Consider the following 13,417-nt stretch of genomic DNA (forward strand, 5'->3'; position numbering starts at 1 on the left):
TTATCAGATTGTGACCTTTTTACCAGCATGTTATACACGTCAGAAATCTAGCAAGCGTTCAAGTGTTAAACGTGAATACTGACTAACTAGTGAGCAAAATCAATTAAACTATGACCCTTGAGTGAGAAGTTCCATTAAAAGAAGTAAACAACTTTGATTACCCTTATGAAAGATACAAACGTTTACACTTTGGGAAGTATATTGAACTTAACAACTCGGGAGAATTGCTTATTGAATCTCTTGAGGCGTGAGGCATCACTTGATCAAATTGAAAACAGTTTGTTTTCAGCATAGGTTGCTAGTGGAACGGTCTCTGTGCTATCTAATTTTCATTTGTGAATTGTGTTTCCCTCCATAGAACTATCTTGCTGGGAAAGTTTTCCTTTGTTGAAGGATTGGTTAAAGCCAGTGGAAAAAAAGTAAGAGAAGGGTATGTTGCATTTTTTGTAAAACTGAAATGACTACCAAACTGAGTGACTTACGTAGCCATGCTCGCACTACTAAACATGTAAGAGCAGCTCAACCGTTTTCACGGGCACGACAGTCAAAAATAATATTCACAAATATTGACCATTCCCTGAAATATGCAACTAACGGGGCTGAAGGACAATTAGCTTTATTTATTGCAGAACACACGGCATTTTTAACTACCTACCATGTTGTTCAAGTTAGCAGGAAGGATTTCCGTGACAGTAAACAAGCACCACATGTAAAAATGCGCAGAACGAAGTGTAAAGAAATGCTAGTGAATGTGTTAGGACTCATTTTAATCAGTGCTTGCGAGAAGATATTGGTGACGCTAAATATAGTTTAATAATTGATGAATCTACAGACATAAGTGTTCTCAAGTTACTTGGAGTTGTTATTAGGTATTTCAGCCAAAAGTTGCAGAAAATAATATCAACACACTTAGGTCTTGTTGAAATTGAATCTGGAAGAGCAGCGAGCATAGCTCTTCAGTTGCTCACCAGATGCGGCTGAGTGAGGGTGCGTCCCAAACCTCCAGAAAGCGCTTCCAGATTCACGATCCATGGCTATTAAACATAGATAAAATAAAAATAAAAAACTTAGGCTAAAAAGCCAATTTGCAGTCCTCTAGCCTAAGTAGTTTTTTTATTTTTTATTTATTTATTCATTTTTTTAAGTTCTAAGGGCAGACGGACGAACAGACAGCCGGCACAAGTTTATTTTTACAGAAAATTCAAAGCAAATTAAACTATAAAATAACAACGAACAATAGGTAAGTGGAAAGGTACAAACAATAGGCCAGTGGAGAGGTACACAGGGAAGCAGTACTAGAAAGACAAAGGATTATCGCTCAACACCCTGACAAATGGAAATTTTTGGTGACGTCGTGAACGATCCGCTTTTACTCCTCTAGATAGATCAGCAGCTACGCAGCCTTCAGCTATATTATTCTCTAGTTTTCTTGGAAACATCTTGAACGATTTCTTTTATTTACATTCATAAGTAATGGCTTCCAAATGTAAATCTCCGAACTGCACGGGTTTATTTAGATAAGGAAAATATAATAAATAACGTTCTTCTGGAAATAAATAGACTCTCAAATTCAATCAACAATGAAAGCAGCAAAGTCAGTCTACATCAAAGATGAATTTATTAATCGAGTTAGTCAGGGTAAATTTGCCAAGCTCATCTCCGAAAATTACAGTATTACTTAATACTATGTTCTAGTTTAACTTTACTTAGACGCTATTGTGGTTCGCGCTCATTTCTTGGTACCAAACCGAAGTCTTGCTGAAGGATAAAATTTAGGCCACAAAGCCAAGAACTGGCACAGTTTCAAATTCATGCTTAATGTTTAAGAGGTACCTGGTCGAATGGATAGTTATTCATCACTATCAGTATGGTACGATAATGATTTCATAATATTTCCGAAAAGCGACCCGCCCCACCCCCAATAAAAAAATGTCCCATGTCAGTAGAAAGTTCAAAACTTATTATTAAATAGAAGCACGTTACTCTAAAGCCACCAATATCACTCTATGATGATGTACTGAAACCAGTTCGTAAGTTTCAACTAAACACAGTTAAGGTTTTACATATTACGAACAGGAGGAAAGGACAGCAATAGTTTTCTCCTTATTCATTTCAATGCGCCTCTTAAATCAGTCTGTATACATACATACATACATACTTTCGATTTAGAGAGGGTAGCTGGCTGCAACTGCTATAACTCTTTCAACTCTTTCCTATGTTTTGAGCAATATCAATATGGCAGCAAACACGAATTAGTGGAAAACTGAGTTAGAAGGTCTCTATTACTTTTCAATATTAGTGTAAAATAGAATATAGAATTTAGGCCAAAGGCCCAACGCTGGGACTTATGAGGCCTTTCAACGCTGAAACGGAAACTGGCAGTAAAATGGGTTGAAAGGTGTAACAGAAGGAAAACCTCACAGTTGCACCATGATTCCAGTTTCAGGAGAGGGTGGAAAATAAGACGGAAGAAAGAGAATGTAAACGGAAGTACAGTAAAAAGAATGAAAGGGGTGGCAGCTAGGCGCCGAAGGGATGCTACAAAGAACCTAAGTAATAAGTAATGCCGACAGTGCACCACATGAGGTGCACAGACGACAGTAACCCCTACATAGATTTTTCCATATTCTTCTTACATTTTATCACCAAGGGGGTCTAACTTAATTTGTAAAGTCAGAACTAAGAATTTTCTTCAAGTACTAAAATTTGATTTTGAAACAAATAGTTTGAAAGATAGGAACACTGCAAATGTATTATTAGCAGATTTTATATCTGGTATCTGATATAGCTACAAATTTGGATTTTTGTTAAATGATCCACACTAAATTGTTTTAACAAGAGAAAGTATATACAGAAATAGTTATGTATTGCGTAAATCATTTAAAAACATTTATTCTTTTTTTACACGTAGTTATTTGGAATTTTAGTATATACAGATATATATGTATGTGAAATGAGTATGTATATGCAGTGTATAGGTTTGGGTATATGTATGCATATGCATAGTAAATTCAAGTATGTTGCGCTATAAAAAATATAAATAATTTTATTGATGATCTACATAAATTACATATATTGTATATGTATTTATTATAAAATGACCTTTAAAGATTATTTATTTAAATAAGAGAAAAAAATTTCGTGTAAGTACTTCTATCACATAATTTCTAAGACAAGTTACATTATTCATCATTACTAAATGATCTGATTTACTGGTCTAAGTTATGTAGTTTTATCACTTCTCAGTTCAGTTAAGGTATTCATAATCCATTTAGCGAAATTCACCTTACTAGAAAATTTTAATCATGAACAAGCAAGAACTCACTAGAGTAGCAACACTTTTATCTGGGTCACTTACAGTGGTCAAAAGAATAATAGTCTTTTTGTGCTCCTAAATGAAACATTCCTCGTGACTGACTGATCCCACAGTCATTTAATAACAAGATGTAAAAATATGATCGACAAAAATTTTACATAGTTGCGTTAATGCAACAAATTAATATCAATTTTATTCCAGGTCTTTGGTTCCACTGTAAGCAGTTTGAAGGAAAATCCTTGGAGTTAATGCGGAAGAAGAACTTCATTCCGTTACAAGTTCTCTCTGGTCACACATACATACATACATACATACATACATACATACATCATACATACAATACATATATAATTATATATATAGATATATAGATATATATATATACACATCATATAATTTCAGTGTAGAAGTATATGTATACGTAGATGTGAGTATGTATATATATTATATATATATATATATATATCTATATATATATATATGATATATATATTATACACATGCATACATGTAATTTCAGTGGTAGAAGTTATATATGTATACGTAGATGTATATGTATATATATACGTGTATATATATATATATATATATATATATATAATATATATACATACATACATACAACATATATATCTGTGAGAAAAAGAAAATCTTGCTAGATCTCATCTGACAGAGACGTTATTCTTGAAAAACGTGATTCGCGTTTAAAATGTTTATACTTTATAAAATGTTCTTTAATAGGTCCGTTTATAGGTTTTTCTTCTACTCTGGAACTTCCTTTTCCCTTATTTCGGTGGATCTGTCTATTGTAAACTCCAATGAGCTTTCCTCCTGGCGTGCATCTCAAATGACTTTTTTTTTCCATGCTAAACTCACATTAACGAAGAGTCGGCTATATATAAAATGTCAACGTACATATATAAATAAACATAAAAAAGGGAAATGCGTTACACTAGAAATAATAAACGTTCATAATACCTAATGGCGGGTCGACGAAACTTTCCGAGAAACAAACAAGCAACCGACGAGGTGCGAAAGGAAAGGTGACACTTAGGGGATCGTGGAAGGGGACTGATTTCAAAGGCTTCATAACCATTCTGGCGACGCAAACAAGTCTGCCTTCACTGTCGCCTCCCTCCCAACCCTTCCTTTCCCCCATATAGTACTACTTCTTCCTAAGCAGGCTGCCTCTATCCCAAAACCCTACAACAGCCTCCCATCGCCTAAGCTCCGATGATAGAATGAGGGTTGGAGAAGTCTTCTCGGTCAGTCATGTCAGGTGAAGATGCCACCGAGCCATGATTTTATCTTTGGTGTCTAATTTACAGGTACCATATTATTCTTTACGAAACGAGAAAAAGAATAAATATATGGGGTTCAGAAGGCTATGCAAAAATAGCACAACTTTTATATTCGTTCCAATTCAAGAAAACTAATTTGATTCATTGACACGATTAGGCAGCCCGTACAGCAGACCAAACACAAGGTACCAGTGAGGTGGTTAACGTCACGCTCGGATGATAATAACGAAAAACAACGAATCAAGACTTGATGAACAAACGATAACAGTGCAAGATTCGTTCGACTGTGTGTGTGTGGTGTGTGTGTGTGTATACGTTTTGAGTTGCTGTACAACAATATCATTCGGAGGGAAGAAATGCAGACAAGTCAGATCGAACGTACACTGCACTGCCATGATAGTTGTCTAGCCAAGTGTTTCTTAGTGTAAAGATGAAATGCTACTGGGAATTGAAAAGAACCATCAGACTTGCACGCACGCTGCTTCAAGTCTTCATCAAAAGCCGGGAAAATCAGCAGATTTACAAAATACTAATAAATATTGCGTGGAAGGCAACCAACGCAGCAACTGACGAGTATATATATAGAGGTAGACCGATCAATGACAGAGAGAGAGAGAGAGAGAGAGAGAGAGAGAGAGAGAGAGAGAGAGAGAGAGAGAGAGTTGATGAGACATTATAAAATATGAGGTAAATAATGGTCTCAGCTTCCGATTAAATCTCATCTATCCCAAAACTACAATTCACAGTACAATGTGCCCAGTTCTTTCAGGTTATGCGAAGAGACTCTTTTCTTAAATAATGCCCAAAGCCTGTCGATCTTGAGGAAATCACATTAAAAGCGCCAACGTATCAGGCACCAACTGATCACCAAGAATTTCAACATGTTGCGTGAAACTTCCACACCCAGATCGAAAAGACTTCAAAATCACGTTGCCACCAATCAGCTCGTAATTAATTGGATCACATAACTGATAACTTCTACGTCGACAAATTGTAAGGCAATATTCTAACATAATCACAAATTATTTGCTATGATAGGTCATAAAAAGTGTCCGACGCCTGGTTTGATGACAAACTTGAGTTCACACACCCTACCTTCACCTTTCAAGGCCACAAATTGAGAATTACATAACCCAAGTTTTTCAAACAGAGTAAGCACTTGAGCGTGATGTTAGCAATCGTGGAAACATGGCTTCCAAAGAATCCACTTTCCCAACAAATTCCTATGAAACAGCGTCACAATACGCTGTCTGTATAACATTCAACTGGTATCATACGAGTCCTAAGACTTCCAGAGGCTCTTTGATGTAACGACTAATCCTTGACCCGTTTAACAAATATTTGTACAATTTCTGACAGAAAAAAAAGGAAAACATTTAAGATATATGCAAAATCTATGGCAAAAAATATAAGTGACATGAAATGACGAAGATGCAGAATAAAAGCATCCTGCTGTAGGAATTTCAGAAATATTATATTTAATTCGTCCATTATGATCGACCGATAGGACAAAAGTTGACACAGTACGTGTGGAGAGAGAGAGAGAGAGAGAGAGAGAGAGAGAGAGAGAGAGAGAGAGAGAGAGAGAGAGAGTACGAGCGGATGATAGCGAGGAAAATGACTCCTATCTAAAGTCAAGCGAACATCACAAATTCATCTGCATACAAAGAAAGAAGAAAACACGGAGAGCACAAACATAAAAGCAAAGTGGAAAACGGAGAATGATTACGATTCAAAACTATTCTTGTAAAAGTGAGCAAAACAAAGTAACAAGGCGAAGAAAAAGAGGGAATTAAGAGCGGGGATGTCCTCGAAGTTCGAAGAGTACAAAGGAAGTCTACACCACCTTGTCTAATCCAATGGACACGTCACTGGATTTCCCACGGCTGGCCTTCTTTCCCCTCAGCAAATCTACACTGTCGTCCTTTTCTGAAATAATTTCTCACGATAACAGGCGATGTCTTCTCTTCATATTCAGTTATCATCTTTAATTAAAACCTGTTCTACAAAGACACGTCTCGACTGCACCATTTGAGACCAAAGACATTAAATAAGAAAAGAAAAAACAGTCTACGTCTGTTTCCTTATATCCTGATTACTGCTGTTTGAGCCCATCTGTTTATTCCGACGACGGAAGTGACGAGTGTGACGTTCGCGGCACACCTGTGTCAAAATCATTCTGAACTTTCCCATTGTGCTTCACAGGAAAGCAATATAGTCCGCAGCGTTTCCACAATGCTGTTTCTGTGACATAATCGCGAACTAACCAAAAACGCTGAGATTACAATCAACATTTAATGAGAATAATAAATAGAGACAGAATGCTGTAACTTATCTTTTCAAGGGAAAGTGAAGTAATATATGACACAAGAATCGCATTCTAATCAGAAATACTAAACTTTGAAACAAACAATGCAAATAATAAGATAAACTTTCATGAGGAGAGACAATCTCCAATGCAGAATAGCATTCAAAAGCAAAATTAGTCAGAAATCAATAATGTGCTTCAAAATATGGAGATCGCAGCTTTCCGTCAGAAGGATTTCGAGGCTGACGTTACAAAATTATTAATATTAGAATGCCTGAGAGAGAGAGAGAGAGAGAGAGAGAGAGAGAGAGATCGAGAGAGAGAGAGGAGAGAGAGAGAGAGAGAGAGAATTTCCCCATAATGCAAAACTTTGAAACTGCAACATCAGCACATGATCAAAGCAAAGAATATCAAAAGAGAAAAAAATCGCCAAGATCACAAAAACGCGAGGAAATAACGGAGCTGGGCAGGAGGAAGAAGAGACGTCAAAGCATTCCCCTTCCGTTTACCAGAGAGAGAGAGAGAGAGAGAGAGAGAGAGAGAGAGAGAGAGAGAGAGAGAGAGGTCTACTTCCAGTATCGCCCGGCAACACTATTGATTGTAGCCTGGACCACTACGACAAACACCCAACCCAGTTCCCTCGAACCCCCACCTATTCTGCAGACATCTCCCAAAATCCCCTTCCCACCCTCCCCGCATCCATCCCTCGAGAGGCCACGTCATTCTCCCCCCCAACACAACTCTCTCCTCTCTCTCTCTCTCTCTCTCTCTCTCTCTCTCTCTCTCTTGGCTGGCTTTCCCTCTTTCCCAGTCATGCCTCGAATATCCAAAACGCGTCGATTCTCGTTCCCTTCCTCCTTCTTGACTCAGTAAAGTGAAATGACTCCCTCTTGTTGAGCAGCATTTAGCCGGTTTTCCATATTGGTTTATTTAAAGGTGATCTCGCCGATAAGATGCACGTACACGCATGCACTCACGGCTTTCCCCTCGGCTTCCTCTCTCTCTCTCTCTCTCTCTCTGAGGAGGAGCAGGAATCTCCGGCTTCCCTTCCCAAAAACCCCTTCCTCCTGCAGCCCCTGTTTTAGATCGTCCACATCACGAAATGGAAAATAATTACCAGTACATCAGCAACAGTATTTATGAGAGAGAGAGAGAGAGAGAGAGAGAGAGAGAGAGAGAGAGGTAAATGGGGACAAACGACGTGTTGTTTTGTGTGCTGACCTATTCGTATGCAGAAGGTATATTACCGGTAGCGCCACCTTCCTGCTTTCCAACCGTATCGTGCTCTTCTTCGTTCGCCTGTCGCGCCATGCAGACCCATAAAGCATACAAAAACATCGGCAGTTTTGCCTCATCAAATGTGGTTATTATGACTAAATGAATAAGCAAATCAATATTTCCTAACTCTTCGACAGAGAGAGAGAGAGAGACAGAGAGACGAGACAGAGAGAGAGAGAGAGAGAGAGAGAGAGAGAGAGAGAGAGAGAGAGAGAGAGAGAATTTCCATCATAATTCAGCCTGATTTACTTTAAAATAAGCGAATTTTCGATGACATCGAGATTTTCACACGCTTACAGCATACTTTAAACGTAACATTGTTTCCCTGAACATTATAATTTATTATTATTATATTATATATATATATATATATATATATATATATATATATATATATTACTTTTTCCATTTTATTATTGTTTCTATCAGTTTCAAAGTCCAAAGTCGCTAATAGGGTCCGAGAACTACGGTACAATGCGCTCCCTATCCTAGGAGGTGCCACCGACCAACCCCTCTAACATGAACCGGTTCCTGTGGCCCAGATCTCTGGCCTAAGTGACATCTATTCTTCTCTGAAAAACAAACTACCGAAGCACAACTCTTAAGCTTTGTTTTACGCGACTGCGTTCAGTTCCAGGGAGAAAGAAAGCCAATATTTTCGGGGTGCTTTACTACTCTTTTCTTTGCAGTAGTACTGGGCAGTATTATATGTAAATTACAATTTCCTCTTACTTGAAGGGATCAGTTACAACTATTTGTCCCTCCAACACCCGTTCCCATGTATATATATGTGTGTGTATATTAATGTATATATATATATATTAGGTTAAATTATATATATATATATATATATATATATAGATATATCAAATATATTTAAAATGGATTATATATATATATATAATATATATAAATCTATATATGTATCTATATATATATATATATATATATATATATTTATATATATATATATATATAGTCTGTGTATTAGCGATGAAATGAATTGTAGAATGATTATCTGCTAAAACATCACTTTCCTTCTGACTCCCTAAGCATTTCAGAATGAGTACATTACACTTATTCAATAATAATTCTATAAAGAATTAAAACTGAGAGCGGAACTATGTGTAATTCTCAAAACAAATGCAACCTTTTCAAAATCGTCGCAACTTGATCATTTCCAGAGGGACAGAGTTCCAAAGCCTGACGGACCCTTTTCGGGACAAAGGAAAAGCAAAGTGAAGAAATGCCAACCGCAAAATCTAATTAGAAATGCAACAATTATCGTCAGTTGTTTCCAATGGTGAGATGTAAATTGATATGAAAAATAAAAAAAAATAAAAGAGTAATAGGAATGGAGTCCACACTGCAAAGGCAACGTGCAAAATTGGTTAAAAGAACATCAATCACTATTTCTTTGACCAGCTTATTTTACGCTATAAAGCACCAATATCTGTCAAATGGATCTAAACGAATCCGCTTTGTGTAGAGTTTATCTCTAAACCACCACTGGTGTATGAACAAGAATAAATAAAGTATGTCCTTTTCCCCCTCTCATATACTCGTTGGAAGGAAAAATGGACAAAGGAAAACAACGTATTGACGGCAACTGAATTCATCTTTCCTGCTGAATAATGGGCAAACAACACACGAATCGAAACCAGAGAGCAAGTAGGGCTTATTAACACGACCTGAGGGAAAAGGAAAAGTCACACAGAAGAGCAGACTTTCTAGGATCAATATCATACATGGAACGAGCGAGGAAACGCAGCCTACTCGCTTTTCATGGACACATTTCTTTACAGAGAACTCCAGGCTGATGGTTTCCCGGACAGCGCTTCACCGGGTTGTTTTTATATTAAGCTAACATAAATTGTTTCCACATCAAAAAGTATAAAACGAAATGAGGGAAAGCGCACGTTTCCCCTCAGTGCCATGGACGACGGATGGAGATTAGCTCCATTTTCGACTAACGAACAAAGAGGGCCCGGACAAAGACACCAACAGACGAAATGCGATAAACCAATTTCTTTTTCTTAGCTGATTGTTTTTCAAATCTCATTATTTTCTTCCTGCCAACACCGACCACCAGGAATCGATTGAAGGGACCCCAACAACAACAACAACAACAGACATTCACTGGAATCGCATACTGACAAATATATGGATTAAGATAACAACGGCAGAGCAGAGACTGAACAAGCTGTAGAAGTAACACACAAACGACGTCCTGGTAGAGTTCAATGAAGAATCCAAATTTTGGCGACAAGTGACGTTGCAAAACCTGCTCTTTGTTCGTTACGTTCCAGAAAATGTTCCGAAAAACTTATTCATCATCACAAAATATAAGAAACGTGACAACTGGTTTATACGAATTAAATGATCGGTTCTAATTCTTTAAAGAAGATCCAGCACGGAAAGAGGAAAAAAATTAGACTGAGAAAGATTCTATGAAAAGTGACAAAACCAGAAAATCCCAGGGAAGGTTATTTATGTTTGCAAATCCATAAATATATTAAGGTCCTCACAGTAAAACACCAAGATTAACAAAACTCGATACCTCTATAATCTAACATAGGATAAAGCTAATCATAACTAGCAAGTTTTTTTACAAGACATCATCAATATTTTCACATTTAAAATGCATACACACAATATATATATATATATATATATATATATATATATATATATATATAGATATATATATACTAATATATATACATATATACATATATATATTATATTACATATATATCATATATATATATATATCTATATATATATATATATATATATATATATATATATATATTATATATATAATATATATATATACACATATATATACACATATATACACATATATACATAATATATATATACACTCTTAATGACATTACATTCTCTAGAAATATGATAAACTAACAGATATTTGACAACTCACATTTGCTTTTGACTTGGGTTAAAATTCAACGATTGCCAATTCCTTTATCATGAATGTTCAAATGGCAGTCGTATATATTTTTTAAGAAATAAGGATCAGGCAATAATAAAATGTAATAAAATTTAAACCTCGCAACACTTAACACATGATAAATTGCATGGGTAAATTGTTTAAAAACCTATATTCGTACTTCACACGATTTCAGAAATGGATAAAGGAAAGGTGATTTGATCGTTTGAATAGCATTCAATATTTTACTCTGACGTTGCTGCATTAATGATAACCGACGTTTTAAATTCTGTGCATTAAGTGTGAAAATAATGAAAGCATTTGCATTAAATTTGGATAAGAGTTTCCCCACAAAGATATTTCCATATGACTCAAACAAATACTTCCACTCCTTGCAATGATAATATATGTCGTATTCCAGCAAAGATTTATTTAAATTACTGAAATCCAAATAGATGCTTCCCAGTCAAATGATGCCTAAATAGTCGTGGAATATTCAGCTCCGAGATTTTCAGCATTTTCAAGTTACTATCAACCAAGTTTGTATAAACTCTGCCACGTTTCCGTTAGTCTTAACAACGGAGAAGAGTCACTTGTCTCAGTTGCTATCTGAGCAATGAGTTTTTTTTTTTTTTTTTTTTTTTTTTTTAATGCAAAGAGGCAAACACATACTTTTCTTGGTGCACCCCCAATAATATCTTAAACTCGAAAATCTACCAACCACTCCTACTTGAAATGTTCCATGTCTCGCGAAGGCTTTTATAGGAAATAACAATGTACAGTATTGGTAACAAGAAATTGTTAAATAAAATAAAAACGGACAAACAGATCTCGGCAAATGTGGTTTCCCAATGGTCACATGTTACTCGGTGCTGTTCGGTGTGCGAGAGAAGATCTAAGAACATCAGACTAATGCCTATGAAATTCTGAGGCGTCAAATTAAAAGTCATTCTATAATTAGTGAATCATAATGATACGTGAAGTATATTGCCAATGGTGGTGGCAGTAGCGTAAAAAACTGGCTTTTGGCCACTGGGTTGTGCCAAATATTTGTACGATGGCGAAAGAAAAAACCGGGGACTGACAGACCCCAGAAGGAATGGTAGATTCATCTGCTGAGAAGATGAAAGATCAAAGGCTTCAGGAAGGTAAGAAATAGACAGTAAAGTGAGAAACAGTCACCATGCAGGGGCCAAAATGACATCTAATGAAAAAGGACATCGAGGTTCAATTGCAGAAGAGAAAAGGGGTGGTCTAAGGTAAAGGGATGCATAAATCAGCAACCTTTGACACAATTTCCGTACACAGGATGGATGGATGGAGTATTGGGTTTAGGTACAGAGTTATTCAGCACAGCATTAAAGGTTGATCAATGATAGGATGGTGAACAATGAGAAGAGTACTCTCATTATATGGACAGTACCGGGCAGACGAACCGTGACATCTTTCCAAGATATGTTTCTAAGAGCATAATAACGATTCTCAGCTTGAACGTCAAAACAAAACGGTGGCAGCATAAAGTACACTAAAAGCGAGTTTTGAGCCCTGGGAGAAAACAGTAAGCCTAACACGAAATTAAAGGTTATGTACACACTGGGCCTCATATCGCTGTAGAGGGACCGCAGCTTCTGGAAGTGATTTACCGGAAGTTTTTGAACACTCGCAGTTGGTGTCCTATACCAATTTGAACACAATTGAGTAAATGGAATAATGACTCAAGTAATCATCCTAAAGAAAATAAGTTTTTAATCACCCTGTTGCGACAGACATCTCAAGCCCCGCATTAATCTATCTACCTTGAGCTTACAGAATATATAACTTATGCCCAGTCCCAAGAGAAATAAAAAAAAAAAAAAAAAAAAAACGTAAATATGCTTTTATTAAAATACACTAAAAAGTAAAATATTATTTTTTGAGACACCAGGGTTTTCTGACAATTATGTCTACAAAATGAAAGCGTGGTCCCCAAACATGAAAGGAAATGCTACAAGAGATAAAAACAAAACTATGTCTTTACTTGTAGCATTTCCTCCCATGTTTTGGGCCCACGCTTTTATTTGTAGACATAATTACTTGCAAGAAAATCCTGGTGTCTCAAAAAATTATTTTCTACGTTTTAGTGCATTTTAATATAAGTGTGTTTGTAAAAATTGTTTATTGTTGTTTATTTCATATTTTTGTTTTGTTTTGACAGAAACTGTAAGTGAAGTGACTTATGATTGTAGTTATCGAAATTGATATCCGATTACGGGGGAGGG

This window comes from Macrobrachium nipponense, chromosome 3 (assembly GCF_015104395.2).
Source record: "Macrobrachium nipponense isolate FS-2020 chromosome 3, ASM1510439v2, whole genome shotgun sequence".
NCBI classification, from domain to species: Eukaryota; Metazoa; Arthropoda; class Malacostraca; order Decapoda; family Palaemonidae; genus Macrobrachium; species Macrobrachium nipponense.